General features: G+C 42.7%; 1 pseudogene; it reads left to right on the forward strand.

The window, feature by feature from the left end:
- The first annotated feature begins 8,283 nt into the window (after nt 1-8,283).
- Nucleotides 8,284-10,066, forward strand: LOC147903675 (syntaxin-125 pseudogene; annotated as a pseudogene).
- The last annotated feature ends 6,432 nt before the right edge of the window (nt 10,067-16,498 follow it).

The raw sequence follows: 16,498 nt of genomic DNA on the forward strand, positions 1-16,498 counted from the left end.
TTATGCCAAGATACCACACCATACTTTCCTCCCTCATATGAGAATGAAGATGGTAACATCCCAAGTGATGTTGTACTCAAGCATAGGGAGAAGGAAAGGATCAGCAAAGGCCATAATCTTAGCAAGCCAGTCTGCACCAAAGAGAAGAGCAATACGTTGTTGAAAGAAGATCTTGTGGCTCAACATGACATGAACTAATATATATTGAGGAGTTTGGAGGGACTGATTGGGTTGGATGGGCAGGTTCTGAGGAAACATTGCACCTCCTTCATAGATACCTTTACAATAAGCTCAAAACACTTTGCATACTCATTAGACACAGAGGCCTATGACTTTTAATAGAGACATGATATCAAAGATTCAAATACATAAAGAGATGCACTTTGAGATGGGCGTGCTGATATATGTTTCGTAAGAAACAAAGAAGCATCCAGAAAGTTATGCATGGTTTACTAGATGGGGGTACAAACTATCACACCGATGCAGCAAAGGCAGCACAACTTGAGAAAATTCTTAGGGAGGGTGCAGAAGCCAAGATAGAGGAGGCATACTTTGAGGGCCTTGCAGGCACGAGAGCAAGCTGAGGCAACTACAAAAATGATGTAACAAAGACCCACGAAACATAAAAAATTATGCTATAAATCATGAGTCACTTGAACTTTACATCCACCCTTCCACTGCCACACGTGGACTTGATAGCTCTTCATTCCAACTGCAAACACTCTCCCTTAGAAGGAGACCACAGGTCCAAGTTTGTTCTCATGTATTCATTTTGGGCACAGGGGTTCAACGGCTACTTATATGTCCCCTAGCAAGCTATGTATACAAATGTAACCAAAGAATATTTCTGCATGATGGTGGAACAGACATAAACTAGGTAGTGAAAGGCAAGTCACATGTTAAACAATACATGAAAACTACTTTGCCTTCCTTCCTAGTCGTAGAGGAGAATGGTGGCTTGTTAACCGATTGGTTAACAATATGCCACCGCTAGTTAGTGATGTGATTTGATGGACAGTGGCAAGTCCGTAGAGCCAGGATTGTGTCTTTGAGCTAGATGGGCCCAAGAGGATGGTAAGAGAATGAGAAGAGAGAGTGGTATAAAGATATTAGGGTTGGACCTCCCTTTAAAAGGTGATATGTATAAAAGGCCAAGTGGTTGACTTCGATCTTCATTGTTGTATGCACAAGTTTGGAATACAAGCTCCCCCTTCTCTTTCAAGAGTGTCTTTGGGTGTTCTCTTGTTTCCCTTGTAGTGCCTTTGTGTTTGCCACTCCATCCCCCTTCCCTCTCTCCTTCCCTCCTCCTTCTCCCTCCCCTCTCCCATCTCTTCTCCCCTTCTCCCTCCTCTCCCTTCTTTCCCTTCCCTCTTTCTCTCATGGAAACACATTGCAACAAGGCTTGTGTATGGCTGGTGCCTATATTTCCCTCACAAGGAGTAGCTTGGGGGAGGCTCCATTGGCATTCCTTCAAGATCCCCATGACATGTGAGTCACTGTCGTGACTACACATGGCTACTGTCCTTGTGCTTCGATGGAGCACTCATACAACATACTAAGTGTATACCTCATGAGGTCAATGCAGGGTAGATGTGGAGAAAAGCAATTTGTGAGATGAGCTCAAGACCAAGTATAAGCTTCGTGTGGCCAGCATAAGCCAGAGGTGATGGAGAGAGATAGTGTGCAAAATGAGCTTGTGGAGTAGAGATATGCAAGATGGAGGCTCTCCATGTTTAGGTGATCTATACACCTAGTTAATCTCCATCTGCTAGTGGTAATATGAATGCTCTAGTACACACACACGAGTGTACATGCATGTAGGCATGCACACATGCACACTCATCCCCTTACATGGAACACACACACACACACACACGAGTGTGCAAGCATGCAGGCATGCACACATGCACACTCATCCCCTTACATGGAAATCCTTTACCTTGGAGTATAAGGCATTGGGGGTAATAGAATACACTTACACTTGGAATGCGGAGAACCTGCTTATGCACCATCGATGTGAAATCCCATACTATATGGGTGAAAAGACTATGGATCATTTTAGTTAAGATAGTGGATCTTTAGAAATGTGACCCTAAATAGTCCCATTTCTTGACTATGGAGGGATTACATGTCGATGAAAATAATGTGCTTTGATTGAACCACATGGTCCAAAACATTCTAGCCTTGAGGAAGGAAGAAATATGTTCGTTATAAAGGAGGTAGTTCATATGGAGGATGTAGTCCCTTGGAATTCAGTAAGGCATATTTATCTAACACAAGGGAGCGGTATGCATAGCAACATTAGTAAATGAGAGGGCCTAAGGTTACATATATAAGGGGAAAAATATTGTGCCCACTTAAGTCTTTGAAAGAACCGCCCATTCGAGTATTATTCTTATGAAGCATGCACTTACATACAGGTAGCTGGGCCGAACCAGTAAGTGGCATGGTTTTACATATAGGGCATTGAGCAGCATCAGCCTGTTGAATCCCTGTTGAGCTGGGAGGTGATTTTGAGCATGGGAGTACCAGCAGTCCCTAGGCATTATGTACACAATTATGTTAGGCCACTAACCCTAGACAAGCAAACGGTATGTGGAATATTTACACGAAGCACAACCTCCAACACCGACAACTCGCTTCTTGTCCAAACATGAGTTATGGGACTGGAGGAACGTTGTATTTATCTTTCTTGCGGTTTGTGAGGTTTGAAACGAGAGGGCAATAATGGAACAGAGATACTTTGGATACCTTCTACCATTCCTTGAGATGCGTCGAGCATTGAAACAAGCCTGAGCAAGATAAGGAGCCATTGCACATGGGAAAGAAAGCTAGGATGGAGCACAGCTCGAGGAGCATTGAAACAAGACTGAGCAAGACAACCAGCCGTTCCATGCAGGAAATAAATCTAGGAGGTGTGTGTGTGTCTGTGTGTGTGTGTGTGTGATAGAGAAAGTGAAGGTGGAGGTGGAGCTAGGGGTGGAGGAGAGTAGGATAAATATTTGTTGGAGGTCATAGAGTAGAGATGGTGGTGGAGGATGAGGAGGAGATTAATATAAATTTCATAATATAACCAAATTTGTTACAAAGTGAAGGTATTGTAGTAACTTGTTTAACCACTTGTACTTTATTGATGGTACAAATTTGTATGGTCATCAATAAATGCTAAAATTGAAATGCTGGTAAAAGCACATGATTATGCCAAAAAATAACATTGTTACATCTATGACTAAAGAGACAAAACGTTAAATGAGGACATTACATACAAGGAATGTAGGACTAGGATTATCTATGCATTTTGAAAAGTGGTTGGCGGTATGTAGAAATAAATACACACACGGATGTATGCACATATGTACACATTTATGTAGTAATATGTAAATATGTATACATGCATGCACATACGTTGTATGTATGTACACACGTATGTATGTATGTATGTATGCACATACGTATGTATGTGCATGCATACACACATGTACACACATCCATGCAAAGATAAATGCGTATTTTTACATAATTAAAAAAATGTCCATATTTGGTAGGTTCATGAGCATACATCAAATTCTATAGTATTTATGATCCTAGTCCATTTTATGGTTTGGCATACCCAACAAGAATTATTGTCAATCGGACAAATGACAAAACGTCAATTGCACCTAGGTTGCACCCTCTCTCCTCATCTCCTTGCTTATCCTCCCCTCATCTCCACTATTCTCCTCTCCCTCTTCATATTTGTTCATGGTATCAAATCTCCCTTGTCTTCTACTAAGGCATTGCAATTCTTGTGAGAGTGTGAGAGAGAATGAGGTTGAGAGGTTCTCTTTGAGCCATTCTACATCCTATCCTTTGAGAAAGAGAAACAAATCTACATTTTGTCTGAGTTTGTTCCTACTAAAGAGAGTTTATGTTAGAAAGAGCTCTATTCTTCTCTATTCAATTGGACTTCCATGACACTGATCAACATCAAAGAACGTCCAAGAAATTACAACACACAAGAAGCATCTTGGAAGCAACATACACTTGGGCAACTAGTGGGATAATAAGGTAGCAACACCTAGCTATTACGAAGAACTACGATGACAATGGGATGTGACTACAGAACCTACTGTGATGAACCAAACATTACAATGATGCAAGGAAGAATTGAGCTAGCAAAAAAGGAGGACTTAATGACCTGCAAGATAGATCTAAATGCAAACTTGATAGCACACAATCCATGAACAAAGCGACGGCTAATAGCTACTCCACTTGGAGGATGATCTAAAATACAGGTGAATCATGATCATTGAATATCAATCCAAGATTGGCATAGCACAACAACCAATGATAGAACACCCATGAAGTATTAGAGTGAAAAGAGGGAGGCAAGAGAGAGCTGATAGGATGCATGGGGTGAGGGAAGGGGGTCATCAAGAGAGAGAAGGGAAGTTTCAAGGAGAGAGAAGTGAGGGGGAAGGGGTTGCTAACGAATTGGCAACGTCAAAGGGTGACATGAGGAGAGATATGAAGGGTGGTTCAAGAGGAGAGGAAGAATGAGAGAGGGGGAGGGTGCTAAGCAAGTGGGTGAGGGGGAGCATGGGGAGAGAGAACACCCACAAAGTAATAGAGAAATAAGAAGGGGGCATGAGAGCAGGGGTAGGGAGCTAAGAGGGTGCCAGTGGGGTGAGAGAAGGGGGTTTTCTAAGAGAGGGGCAGGTCCTAGGAGAAAGAAGCAAATGACAAAGGTGAGACTTAGGAAATAGAGAAGCACAGGAAAGGGGAGCGAGAGATAAAATAGAGAGAGAGAGAGGGAGAGAGAGAGAGAGAGAGAGAGAGAGAGAGAGAGAGAGAGAAGGGGGGGGGAGAAAATTAGAGAAGGCGGCGGTAGAAGAGGTAGATGGGAAGGAGAGAGAGCAATGAAAGTTAAATAGCTTGAAGAGGCCCAACCCTAAGAAAACATATAAATACATTAATAAGCTCCATTGCTTGCAAATTTTACAACCCAAAGAGATGGAAAACACATCATGTGGATAAAAATAGAGATTACAATATTCTCCATAAAGGATATTCATAATAAGGTATTTGCAAATATTTAGATCCTAGCACCCACACCAAAACCATGAGAGAATTTCGGAAAGAGACATGGCATCACTGTGATCTTATGAACATCTATAATGGTAGCATGCTTAGAAACTCTGCCCACCACTTCTAGATGTTGCCACATGGCAGGCGAAGGAGCACCAAGTAAGAGGTTCCCACTTCCTTGTCTCCTAGCCACACATGCCTCCCCACTACCCAAAAAGAGTCGGCTAGGATAGTGGGGAGGGTCTCAAACCCTCTTTATATTCAAGGAATATACACCACATATTTGCTTTATGGAATTTCACCCTCATGCCCACATGTCACCTACACATCAAGGGGCCTCAATACCCCTACAATATATCCACATTTTTACCAAGGTTCCACCATGAAGGACCACACACTAGGGGCCCACATTTTCACCCCCCCATGGGCCTAACACCATGAGACACACAAACGGACTCCCCACAAAGGTGGGCCCTTATCACCTGGGTTCAAGAGCCACCATTAATTCGTCATAAACGCAACTACCCCACACTTAGGGCCTAAGCGCAACAAAAATCACATGAAATAGTGGCCTATAACAATTCTTTAAACTTGGCACTGCAGTCAAAGCACACACAGGCTACCACCTCCCGTGAGCACGTAGTTGCCATGTCCAGGCTGCAGAGCAACCGACATTGTTACCTCAAGAAACTATCATAATTGTAGACAGCCGCACACATGGGTCCCCACCTCCCACGTGTATGAAGATCCCATAGTAGATGAGGACGATTAAACCAAGTATGAAAATTTGAGGGTAATGCGCATAAAACTAAAAATTGCTAATCACTTAGTAACTGTTTAAACAATATTTGTGTCACTTAATGAGTTGTAAAATGCCACTAGCTAAAGTATTATGACAAGCATGCTTTCTTCTAAAGCATGTGTATATATACAACCACTTTGGGTCCCAGTTTTCAACCATAAAGTTTACACTTTCGAGGAAAAAGCCAAAACACATTTTTTGTAATAGAAAAGAAAAATCTCAGACTTATAAAGGTACATTCAAGGTTTACAATCTTTCAATACTAAGATTTGTAAATGTCCCTAAAGCTGTTATGACATATTACACTTGAATATTCTTACAAGTTGAGGGGATGTGGGGACTTGTTATTAAATGTTCTATATGATACTCTAAGTAAGGCCTAAAAGGTAGTACGGACTCGTTAACATAAGCCCTTTAATCCTCACCTTATTTAGCCAAGCGACATAGTTGCTCTACAACACATCATAGCTGTAATTCATTAGGCCATGTCATCAAGTTTATCATTAGGGTTGATGTGATATACTCATCTAACTTCCATGCTAGTTCATCTCATTATTACATCTTTTGAGGTGAATTCAAGTCATTTCACATATGACTTTGACTAGAGGAAGGGTGCACACTTACTCTCCCTCCTTTTTTTTCATCTTGGTGATTATTGGTGGCTTATCTAGAATTGCCCCCTTTGCATGTGCTTATGCAACTTGCCCATCACTTGGGGCGAGGATCCAATTCTAGCACATGTTATTTTCTTCTAGTGAATCCTTTGGTCAACTACGTTTGTGGCCCCATTTTCATGTGGGGTCACTAGGAGATTCTAGCTGTTGGGTAGAAAGAACTTATTGTGTTCAATGGTATATCTTTCTTTCTTTTCTTGGAAGGGGTACAGTTGTACTACAAGTTTTATTGACTGTTGAATTCTTGTCTAGTTCATTGCACCTGTTAAAGCTTACATGTGTAACTTGTTAGATATGGTCAATGCCCCACCCTCCTGGTAACCACCAGTGGTCCAAGGTGCTCAAGTTGTAAGGCCCCCATGTGAGAAGAAGCCATGTGTGAGCGTGGGACACTCGATGGATCCTGACTTGCATGTCAGATGAGGTCTATCAACAATCAGACCATTGATGGTAGAAAGGTGATTGTGTGTGGGAGCCCCTTATTCTTGCTGGGGCCTGGGGGCCAGCAGGCCCCTAACTGGGGGGTCCCAGGGGGGCCAGTGGCCCCCCTGGTGGGGGTTCAGGGGCGAGAGCCCCTGAGGCGATGGTATAGGGATTATTTCCTAAATATTCCATGGACGACTAGTCGATTCCACCGACTAGGTTGACTGGTCAGCTTCACCGACTAGGTTGACTTGTCGGTTCCACCGACTACGTTGATCTGACTACCGCCCTCATAACTATAAAGAGGCGACCTCCCCAGTCCATTGCATCAGATCAGTTCAGATCAGATCTTCCAGCTAGTAGCTCTTCACCTAATATACTGAAGGAAAATTTTGTTCATCTCCAGTTTGCTGTGTACTCTCTATTCTTTGTTCAGTTTTTGTTCCGTTGCACCGTGTAATTTAACATAACTCCCTAATAAAAAATGTAATATTGATGTAATAGCAATATACGACCTTCTCATCTCCCCTTACCCACATATTACTACATTGTTTTCTTATGGGTCTAGACGCTATGGGACTGAGTGCCCGATGTTGGCACAATTAAAAATATAGTTCTAAGATGTGGGCTCAAATAAGGGTTTTAAAATCTAAGAAGTCTCCATCAATTCAAGCCAATTTTGACTTTGGATTTGCTACATGGAGTGATCTGCCTCTTAGGTGCCTTATAATATAGATTGAGGGGTCTCTACTTGGTTAAGTTAAACGGTTTAAAGTTCATGGCCTAGCGAGTATACATTCATTATCACCTCGACATATATTTTTAGGCGGAAGCGAAAACACTAGGCATCTGTGCTTGAACTTAGTGGATCATGAGCAAGGTTCAAATAATTGGCCCCCCTTGCCCCTACTTGACATCTCTCTCTCTCTCTCTCTCTCCCTCTCTCTGTCTCTGCCTCCGTCACTCCGTCCGTCCATCCCTCCCTCCCTTGCCCCAACTTGACATCTCTCTGTCTCTCATGCACGAGTCTCTCTCTCTCTCTCTCTCTCTCTCTCTCTCTCCCCCTCTCTCTCTCGTGCATGCATGACGCTGTCTCTCCCTCTTCGTCCCTTCCTCCCTCCTTGTGCCTCCGCTTTCCTTTTTGTACCTTCTTTCCGCTCCCTTTCTTGCTTGACCCCCTTGCGCGCGTGCATTCCTGAGGTAAGCTGGTCAAAGTCAAAGGCGGATAAGTCATGGCACTTCTAAGGTTTTAATAAATCATAAATCGTATTGGAAAACAAGGAAGGATATGATTACGAAACAATATCAAATCATTAATTAAGGAAGGAGTCTACGTGCTCGGTCATGGACGCGGCGTTGCTCTCTTCCTGCCGGCCTTCTTCTTCTTCTTCATCAGCTATGGCTCCTTAGCTTCTCTCCGTCCCCATCATCCCCTTCATCTCCCTTCCTCTCCTCCATAACCCATCTCTTTTTCTTCCTCCCTTTCCTTCCTCCACCCCTTTCCCGCCATGAACGACCTCCTCTCCAAGACTTTCTCCTCCCGTAGCGCCATCGGCCCCTACTCCAACCTCCGCCATGGCTCCCCCGACCTCGAGGCTGCCTCCGAGACCGAGATGGCCGGTTTCGACACCCAGCCCAGCCTCAACCGCTTCTTCGAGGAGGTCGGAGTGCTCAAGGACGAGATGGAGAGGGTTAAGTGGCTCCTTTCGCAGCTGCAGAGCGCGAATGAGGAGAGCAAGACCATCACCAAAGCTCAGTCCATGAAGGCACTGCGCGATCGCATGGACAAGGACGTCGAGGAGGTGTTGAGAAAGGCCAAAGTTATCAAGACCAGGTTGGAAGATCTGGATAAGGCTAATTTTGCTAACCGCAACATGCCAGGTTGTGAGCAGGGGTCTTCCACAGATCGTACGAGGATGTCTATTACTAACAGCTTGCGAAAGACTTTGAAGGATCTGATGGGGGATTTCCAGGTTCTTCGTCAGAGGATGAAGTCGGAGTACAAGGAGACAATAGAAAGGAGATATTTCACGGTAACTGGGAAGCAGGCCGACGAAGAGACCATCGATCACATGATTGACACAGGGGAGAGCGAGACATTCTTGCATAGGGCAATTCAAGAACAGGGTAAAGGCCAAATTATTGACACCATCAAGGAGATTCAAGAAAGGCACGAGACCGTGAAGGAGATCGAGAAGAATCTGATTGAGCTACATCAGATATTCATGGATATGGCTGTCCTGGTTGAAGCTCAAGGCGAGCAACTGAATAACATTGAAGTTGCAGTACAGGGGGCGTCTTCGTTTGTGAAAAGAGGAACTGAAAACTTGCACACTGCGAAGCAGCTTCAAAGGAACACCCGAAAGTGGAAATGCATTGCCGTTATTATTCTGTTGATAATAATATTGGTTGTAACTGTGCCCCTCCTAGTGAAATTCATACCAAGCAGCAGTAGCAGCAGTAGCCCTAGTAGCTCTAGTACTACTCCTACAGCCAGCAGCCCTACTAGCGGTTGAAAGATGCGTTTGTTACTGAGAGTTTGCGTTCCGCATGTAGTAGTGGCCTAATGTATTATCTACTGATTCTTTTTCTGGAACTTTTGTATCTTATCTTTCTTCCAACGGTCGGTGGTTATTTGTGGAAATTGAAAAATCTTACAAATTAAAGGATGGGACTTTTTAGAAGTAAGGGCATTTAGGAGAATTAAGAATCACCAATCTTCCTTAGGAGAGAGTGCCTCGGCAAGGCAGAAAATATCGAGCAGCTTGTGTAAACCAGACCTTTTGAGGAGTGATGGTTAACCACCTCAGAGAATGCAGAAAATATGGGTGATACAGAAGAAAGCCAGTCCATCTGTGAAGGTTCTAGTAACTTATTGCAGATGACGTGTGAATTTGAAACTTTGAATGTTACGCTGCTGTTCTTAATACAGGATCTATTGGCTTCTTCTTCGGATGGTCTATATAACAATTGAATAAATATCTTTAGGAAATGCTGTCAAGTTGAGGCCTTTATTTTTGGTGGTCACGCACTCCATATTTGGTGAAGCACAACAAATCATATGAGCTGGACTTGCAACCATCCTTAGCTATAATGAAGGCTATGCTGTCGCCTGCTGGGATGAAGATGCTGTGGGTTCATTCGCTCCTAGTCTGTATATTGTAAAGTTTTCTTCAGGAGATGCCTTAAGATGTAGTCACGATTGACACTTACCTCTGCAGGAAATCATGAGCTGCAATTGCAAGGGAATGTACTTTTTTCAAGATTTGAATTTCTGGACATCGTCTCATAACCTAGAAATTTGTCATTGTCCTCAACATGAGTTACAGAGTCACCAGTACAAATTTCCTGCGCAGGTGTACATGAAGACCATTTTTTCAGCTATAAGGTTTTGAACATGAGCTGCTTCTGATCGTGCTTATTCACTGCTTTACTTTTTCTATCCTCTTATCTTAACCTTCAAGTCTGATAAATTGAAGTAATTGCTCACATGCTTGTTACTAAGAGCTGTATTGATTTGTGGATGGCTGCGTAGGGAAAACTGTGTTTCTTTCTTTTTAGTTCCCCAAATTGACGTCAATGCTTGCCTTAAGAAGGTCCTTGGAATTAGCATTCTGTCTACTCCAATAATAGGGTATAACTAGAAAATGAAGACCCCCACAGGGCTCTCTTTCAAACTGAACCTTGCCTCTGGTCTTTCAGTTGTGTAGTTTTGCACATAGGTTAAGTGTGTGAATCATGTGGCTGTAATGTATAGAATGCCACATTGAGGGCATCCATGCCATTAGAGGGACTTGTAGCGCCAAAAATGGTAATTCATGGCTTTGCATTAAAAGTCTGGTCAGTTACAAAAACGTAGAGTTCTGGCATAATGCCTTGAATGTGCCATGGATATAGCAGACGTCTTATAGTTGGTCCTTTTGCAGGACTTGTACATCCATGCAACATGTGTCATCTTATGTTTTGTTTTTCTTTATAAAAACCTGTATTATATCGTTCGAATAGTACAACTTTGTGTAGATATTCAAACTTTGTTCAAACTTAGCCTAAGCATTCGTACTAGACCTTCAGCAGAGTGGTTGGTTTCTTTTGTTTCAAATTGAAAGCATAAGAAGTTATTTTCTTGTTTCTCATGTTTTTGTGACGGTTATGATTAGGTCATTTTCCTTATGTTTTTTTCTTTGTGCAAAAAGATAACTTATTACTACTCTTCGTAAAAAAGGGGGAAATAGGGGACAGCCTCCTTTAAAAGTAGGCAATTACAAAGAACTATGAAAACTCTTCAAACGCCTAAGTGCCATCCTTATTGAGTACTCAAGCTCTTTGTACCAAAATCCCATACCTTCATTCCTTTTATAGATCAGGTTATTTTTGTGTTTCCATACACATTGGATGACTAGAGCTCTCAACAATCGCCAAACTTGCAATAGTGCATCAGTCAAACTGCCCCCATCACCAAGTAAAGCTTGTTTCCACTTAAGAGAAGAAAATTTGCATTTGACCAAACCACCTCACAACTCTTATCCATATTGGACGAACTGTTGCACATTCCCATGATGAAAATGTGTCTCTTTTGTCACGAGGACGTGAAAAGTGATGTAAAAATCTTTGTAACTCAACCTACGCTTAACTTGAGGTTAACCATGGTTAAGTGTTGCCATGAGGGACTGGCTAGAGGAAGTGTACACTTCCTAGAAGTTCCTAAGGGCAAAGTCTAGGTGCACCACTAGGTCCTAGGGGCAAGGCAAAGGGGCTTTAAAAGAGGGGTCTAAAAGTTGGGCCCAAGGACAACCAACGTTGTCCTTGGTATGGGGGTTAGGACTTTAATGAAGGGGGCAAATGGCAAGGAGGAGGTGCCATTTGTCATGCATGTGTATGCATGCCCTTCCCCCACCTTCCATCTCTCTCCCCTCACTCTCCCAGAGGTGTTACGTTTTCAGTTATTCTTGTGCAGTTTTTGAGCTATGTGAGCTGTTTCAAGCTTGTTTTTAGCCGTTTTAAGCCCGTTTTGACTGTTCCAAGGCTAGTTGACACTTCTAGGAAGTGCCAGAAGTCATTTTTGAACTTTTGAAAAATTTTCGTACGGACGGCTGTACGGAATCCGTACATGTGTTCAGCTGCCTCCAACAGGTGCCCGAGGTTGTCTTTTGCTGTGTTGGACCTTTGCGCACATGTTTTCGGCTGCGTGGTGGCTTCTGGAGCTGTTTTGGACTAGTGCAAGCTGCAGGAGGAATTTTCCTTACTGCTTTTGGCGACCTCTCTTAGGAGGACTCACGCACAGATCCTGAGGCAATCATTTCGGGCCAGATCTGTGAACCATCTTTCCTCTACAGCTCTTTCTTGTTCACCCTCCACTTTCTACCTTCATTTCTCTCTTCTCTTGATTGCTGGAAGATACCTACACCCTGCGGGGAGCTTGGACAGAGGATAAGTGCGAGGAAGGAGCTCACCCCTCTGCCATAGACAGCGGGAGTTGGTTCCAGGTTTTGTTTTTCCTTGTCCTTTCTTGCTTAGTAGCTTTTTGCAGTGCATGCATGTTGTGTGTAGTCCTTTCAGGACTCCTACAGGTTCTAGCAGGCACCCAAAGGCAAGGGTGATCCTGTGGAAGGCTTAAGGACAGTGTGGATGCATGTGATAGCCTTGAGCTCAGTTTGCCAGTGGTTTGGATACTTGAATGCCTCTAAGTTGTGTCACATCAGAATTGAATGCCTGAGTATGCCTTGCTAGTGGGAATTCTAGTGGTGCACTTGGATTAGATGCCTTGAAGACAAGTAGAGGATTTGTAGAGAGGAATAGTGCAGGGTTGAACCCTTGTTGTAAAGCATTTCCATTTAGAAGCATTAAATAAATATCGTAAGGGGCGCCAAGGCATTTGGGGCCAATGGGTGCACTTGTACTATTTTCATTGAGCAGGGGCATTCTAGCCTCACCTTTGTTGTTGTTGAAGCTTGTTTCTAACTTGTGCTAAGTGATTGAAGTGACTGAAGCTTGCATTGTGGCCATGTTTATGAATGAGTAGAAGAAGATCACTGCCCTTTTGTTTATCGAAGGTCAGTTTTAGTCTTCCCAACTACAACTTTTCCCAATAGCACATTATACTTTAGCCTCCCATACCTTCCGTAATCTTCTAACCCAAACACTAACACTATCCCTTGGCGCTTTATCAATCCACTAGTTATTCACCAGCAAAGCAATCCATGGCCCCTTGGGAATCACCATATCCTTCAAAAGCATCTATCCAATGCTTTACTTGCGGCATTCACAAAGCCTCTCAGGTTTCCCATATCACTCAAAACTGTATATGTTGGTCGGTCTCTCAAATATTTGATAGTAAATTTTGCATAACTCTTCTCTCTCCAATTGTCCGATTAAAGGTTCTGCCTATTTCATCCATGTCCATTCATCTCCTCCCACCAAGATGCCAAAAGTTTGCAATCCTTTTTCACACAGTTTTCTCACATGTCTCAAGGCTACCAAAAGTGGCTTAAAGTCGTCTTTATAAGCCTAGTTAGCTAGCCAAGGTTATCTATCTCAAGATGCATCCCCTGAAAAGTTGCATTGCCATGTAACACCAACAAGGATCTCCTTCCAAAAGCAAACCATTTTAGTAAACACTTTGGATCACAAAGTACTATGTCCTACCAATGCTGATCACAACCCATCTTCAAAAGCCATTTAGTGCACACTCTCTTGCACTTTTGACCCATTCCTTCTAAGCCTATACCTCCTTCCTTTTGTTCTACAACAACTAAGCTCCAATCAAATGCATGCCCTTACTTTTTCCAAAGAAAATCAAAATAAGAAACAAACACTAGCAAGGTTTGAGGTTTCCAAGGTGTTTCTCTTCAACTTTTCAAGCAAATGAAGAAGTGATTGTTATGTGATGAAAAATGTTAGGTCTCATGCAGCCTGAAATTTATTAGATCCTATGAAAAATATTCTCAGTTTTTTTGGCCTGCCGTAGTGCAGGTGTTAGTGAAGGCTTTGCACTACAAACGAAAAAAGGGGATTTGTGTATTTTTCACAATTTTGGATAATTTGCTGTCTACTTTTAGTTGGCATCATTCCTTTTTAGTTCTGCTGAGTCATTCACTCCTCTCTCTCTCTCTCTCTCTCTCTCTCTCTCTCTCTCTCTCTCTCTCTCTCTCTCTCTCTCTCTCTCTCTCTCTGCGCGCGTGCATGCGTGTGTGTGTCTTTCTCCCTCCGCCCTCTTTTCCGTGCTAAGCATTCCATTCATCTTCTTTTTCATTTTGGATCTCCAAGGCAAGCCACTTGAACTTTGTTCAACTTGTTTATAATTTTGAAACCATTTAAGAGCTGAAATCCAAATGCAAAGTGGAGGTATTAGCTTTAACCCATAGCCTTGACAAGGCATTACAAGCATCGTTCTTTTTTTCAAAAAGGGCTATGAGTGTCCGCACTTCCTCTAAACATTTTCATGGGAATCCTAGATCTAGGCACTCTGTGGAAAACGATGGCATTCCTGTGCCTCCAAATGATGTCTAGCACAAGGGCTCTGATCACTTGCAGCATCTCATGCGTTAAGTCGTTCAAGTTTTTCTTGTTCCCCAGTAAAGCTACTTTCCACTTGATGTTGTCCTATATTTTCACTTTAGCTAGTCTTGCCTCTATTTCCTTCCACAATTCTTGGACAATCGGGCATTCCTAGAGTAGGTGCATGTGGGTCTCTCGGAAGTTGTTGCAGAGCAGGCACAATAGAGATATTTTCAGGTTCCCCTTGGCGAGCCTTGGGAGTTTCCCCATTAGAATCCTCCACATCAACAAGTTTAGTTTGGTAGAGGGGGTCGCTTTCCAGCTTCTCCTCAGCCTCATTAGCCATGTGCTAACTCTGTCCATTGGTGCGTGAAATTTATAGTGGTCTTTTGCTGACTGCGTTGCACCATTGTCTCGTCTTTCTTTAAAGTCCTACAGTGTTAGTCTGGAGTACTCTTTACCTAATCTCCACATAAAACCCTTGAAATCTTGTGCCTCCGTGAAGGCAAGGCTCGTTGGCCAGTCCGGTTTCAGATTGTTAACTAAGTCTTGTATGAATCTCCCTTCAGCTCTGGACAGCTGATATTTTCTGCTTATTTGCTCCATGTCCATCCAATGTGCTCCTCCTGGGTCCCAAAATTGTATGAAAGTAATCAGCCCTTTTCCATAGAGTCTAGATGCCATTCTAGGATTAGCTATGGCAAGATCGGCTTAATGTTCAAAGTTGTAGTGTGCACATATTTTCAAGTGCAAGTTCAAAAGAGCGTTAAGACAAAAGTATACCGAGATTTTCTTAGTGCATGAGAAAGCCCATCACTAGCACCTACTTGAGAAGATGAATGTCAGCACAAAAATGTGCCCCCCATAGAGAAGAGATTTGAAGCAGATCTAGTGCAAAACATTTGCCAAAGATGAACCCACAATGAATGCAAGTCCAAAAACAGCTTTAGAGGCCTTCGCATATTAAAACAGGAACAAGGTGTTAATCGGTGGCTATATTCTTGTATTTGGAGCATTGGATATAAAGTTCTTACAGCCCAAAGGAAAGACTTAGAAGAGAATAACATCTCAAGAATGGTTTTAGAAAGATGAACAATTTATTGGTGTACAAAAGGTAAGGCATCGAAAGAAAGTTTTTTCCTTCTCAAGGCGCAAAGCTGAGTTTTTTGGGAGATTTGCTGAGAGAATGGTGCCTACAAGAGCACGTGAACAAGGCGAGGTGAGAAAGGTCTAGGAGGTAATATGAAGAGATAAGTGGGACAAGGGCTACAACTCGAGAGTATGTAGAATAGAGAATGCCACATATTGGTATGAGGAGAACCACAGGATAGGAGTAGACAATGCCACATGGCATGATGACATGTAAAGGTGATCTTGAGGCTATCGCTATATGAAGCCTCCCATTCTATGATTGATATGACATTCGAGTAGAATTGATTGAGTCTGCCTATTATTCATGGCTTATTTGGTGTGCTTTGAGCCTCTATAGTTTACATTGATCTTATGTATGCACTAGGCCTAGTGGTGGCCATTGCTAGTCTTTTATCGTGGTATCAAGAGTAGATTTTTCACTAAGTCTATGTAGATTAGTGTGTGTTTGTTTATCATGCTTTGTGTGTAGACAAAATTATGGCACACTCATCATCATTTGATGAGGGAGATTTCTTCATGAGATTAATATTGCTGAAGAATGGAGTTGCCCATGGAAGAGAAAACCCGAATCAAAGATTGTTGCTTTGGAAGAGTAGTTGTTGCAAAGAAATCTGTCAACAAGGAGCTGCTACTTCTCATGGAAGAAGTGCAGATTATTGATACAAAGGAAAGAGGTGATACGGAAGAAATTCCTTGGTATGGTTGCTGGTTTGTTTATGATTTCTATAATATTTGTTTGCATGTTTGGATGCTCAACAGGGTTGAGCATGTGGGAAGGAAGACATTTGTTTTGTGCACAAGGTCACTCCTACATCAAAGTTAGAAATGCCTATATTCTTCTTGCTTATATGTGATTCAATTTAGAGAGAAAGAGGCAAAAACTAGA

This window comes from Dipteris shenzhenensis, chromosome 3 (assembly GCF_047967505.1).
Source record: "Dipteris shenzhenensis isolate YYH24624 ecotype China chromosome 3, Dip_SZ_1.0, whole genome shotgun sequence".
Taxonomy (NCBI): Eukaryota; Viridiplantae; Streptophyta; class Polypodiopsida; order Gleicheniales; family Dipteridaceae; genus Dipteris; species Dipteris shenzhenensis.